The sequence below is a fragment of the Scatophagus argus genome, chromosome 19 (assembly GCF_020382885.2).
Source record: "Scatophagus argus isolate fScaArg1 chromosome 19, fScaArg1.pri, whole genome shotgun sequence".
NCBI classification, from domain to species: domain Eukaryota; kingdom Metazoa; phylum Chordata; class Actinopteri; family Scatophagidae; genus Scatophagus; species Scatophagus argus.
The window spans coordinates 20,059,445-20,062,762 of record NC_058511.1 but is presented as its reverse complement, the minus strand read 5'-3'; positions in this window follow the sequence as shown (position 1 = coordinate 20,062,762).

The following is a 3,318-nucleotide window of genomic DNA, read 5'->3' as shown; positions in this document are numbered from 1 at the left end:
TTCCGGTGCCATTTTACAAAATAAAACTTTGAGGCGCCATTTCCGCCAAAATGTATTAACAAACGTTAGGCATCAAAAAGAATTTAAAATAGTTATGAATGTTACAATTAGGAGATACAAATATTAAATAGTGTGTCAAAATGATCAAACTAATTCAAAACCTAATTTTCTCAGTCTGTTTAATATTCATATATGCTATGCTATGCGATACTAAATCAAAGTGAAGCGTTACTGAGTTAAAAAAAAATGTGAAATTTATTTTATTTTGAAATCTGAAATCACAACCTGTAGAAAAACAAAACAAAAACAAAAACTGTAGATCATGCAAAAAAGGTTCCCAAAATGCATCGGAGTGGCTTAGCACCTCTGTGAACCTGACCCAGATGTGTGTGATAGAGACAGTGGATGAAACTCATTCTTTCTACTGCAACTGAAGCTTGCAAAGAATGTGTCAAAAAAAACAAAAAAACAATGTAATTCATGAAGAAGTCAAGTCAGCATGGCAGACGCTGAAAAAATAGAGAAGGCTCAAAAAGTCAAGAATCGCTACCAGACTGATTGTTGGCTCCGAAGACTCAAAATGAGAGTTTATCAGTTAATCATTAAAAATGACCTATGAACCATATACAAATGTATGTAAATCTTCACGATCACTCACCAGGGCACTCAGCAGAAAAACTGTTGTAAACTTAGTAGATGTTCCGATCAATGAATGGTACTTTTCTATTTTACAAATAACACAGCTACTGCAGTGTTAAATCTGCTGTAATGATACATGAAGACAGAAGGCAGAGATATTTGAAGTGACCATGTATGAACAAACCAGAGTTACCTGATTTGGAAAGCAATAGGTAGATAAGGGAATCTTTCTTGTCCCTGTAACCTACAAAAATAAAATTCTAGCAAATCTCTGTCATTACTAATAAATCATTTGCGCTGTTGTATATACATATTTCATATAAAATATGAATATGTAATGGTGAAAGTCAGCATGTATTTATTACTTGTAATATCGTACTTATTTGGATACATATGTTTAGCTAGATTCAAGGAAATCATATAAATGTGACAAATATGCATAAACACTTAAATGTTTTGAGGCATGGATTTTCTTAATGAGTAAAAGTTGATTTAATGTGAAATGTAAACTTTAAAGCCATTCGGATGTACTATTTAGTTTCTATGATTATTCAAGACGGCAGTGACTTTAATATGGTTTATAGGAACAAAATAAAGAGTTGTTTGCAAATATTAAATGCCAGTATTTAAACACTAGGCAGATTATGTAAATTAAAAAAAATAGTGCTCTAAAACTGACCCTTTGCAGATCACCAATTTGGTGGTGAATATCATATTTAAAAGGTTAAATTGACACAGATCAAATTATTCTCACAATATTTGGATGTGATGGCACATGTCATTATGTTGGGATAATCTGTTGTTTGTTATCCCAAGATGATCTGGTTATAAGTTGGAGTAAATAATCAACTGTATTAATCACAGCATGAAGGAAGAGATAGTAATTCTGATTACATTTTGAAAACAACAGCATTACTCTAGAAATGGTGAAGCAGTCTCTCCATATCAATGGGAACAATGTCTTCCATCATGTTTCTCTTTCTCTTTAGCCTCCTAATGATGGAACAAAACAAATAAAATATTGATGTTCCTGATTTGCACTTATGTTTGGAGTTTTCTGTGGCCTAATTAAAGCACTTTCTTACTGAGTCAGAGAGTTTACCTTAAATCAAAGTTAACTGATAATGATCTACTGTAAGTTAAACAAAGGTTCTGGCTGAGAACGATATGAGGTATGCTGTAAGACCAGTTGGGCATATTAACAGTAATGAATCACTTGTCTGTTCCTACACAGGAAATTCTTGCAGCATAAGTGATCTAACTAGCTGCCTAGAGCCCCACAACCAAGTATACTTCCCTCAGAACTATTTCTTTGTCTTTACTTTATTTTATTTATTTTTTTCATAATCAATAATAAATAATTTTGTTTCATTTCTGTTATTTGCTGTTGTTTTTTTAAAAAACTTTGTCAAGTTTTGTTATTCAAGCATTTTATGGTATTCGTACAGTTTTAGAGTTGTAGCTATGCAAGAATATCACTGAATATAGAAAAAGGAAAATTTTGAATGTATAGCGGCTCCAGTGATTGAGTATTACATTCCTAAGAGGGTGAAGGACTTGTGAGAGATAGATTTTAAAAGAATGTTGAAAGTCACAGCATCTTGAGTTTAAATCTGCATGGTTCAAACTCTAAGGAAGAAACCTTGAGCAGGACCCGGCAGGGGCCAGGAAAGTGAACTAAACTTGGTGAGGTGTCCCTTAGTTCATGCTGTTTTGTTCAGTGAGTTCAAAAATATTAAGATTATGGACGAGAGGTTAACTAACAGCTCAACTTAGGAGGACATACGGTATGTTTACGTCCTGGTCTCTCCTCCATGAGTGGATACATGTTTAATTCTGCAGTGATATGGTGGAGTACAGTAGAAAGAAAATAGTTCCTATGTGAAACTGCTTCCAATAGGGTCTGTGGATTATCTCGAGTAACCCTGTAGTGATATCTTGAAAGAGACATTGTTGAGTTGAGTTGAGATCTATTTCCTCTAGGCAAACATCTTTACAGTCGATATCTTCAAAACTCAGCACCTCACACTAAAACAATCTAGATGGATACATAGCACTACAGGTAAGAACAAAAATGTATTTTTTTGATTTTGGAGTGAACTGTCCCTTTAAACACCAGTCCATTTGACAGCATATACTCACATAAAGGCACAGTTTGTTTGCTGATGGCACCACAGTCACTGTTGATTTAGTCAAAACTAGAAGCCTTTTTTAAAGATCTTTATTTTTTTCAAATTTGGACAAATATTTGCACTTTTTTAACACACAAAACAGGCCAGTGTAAATGCACCTCTGAGCCTTTCCTTCTTATATACAGTATGTTGTGTTCCCGGTCTCTGACAGGTACTAGTGGAGGCGGGACGTATGGAAGATGATTTGTATTAAATTACAAGTGTGTTTTTATCTTACTTTTCTTGTCTTTGTTGCAGGCTAAATTCCAAAAATATGCCATTATTGGGACATGTAGACGGCTTTATGTAAATATGAAGCCAGAATTTAAGATCAAACCAGTTCATAAAGATTTTAAAGATATTTTTTGTGTTACGTTCACAAGTTATAGACTTGACGGGTTTATAATTTATCAGTAATTACAGTCTCTTTTTGTAAGCACCCGACCGGTTAGACCTCGATAAACTGGCGCAGTTGTGTTCCGTCCCCCTCAGTGGTTCCTCCGCCCTC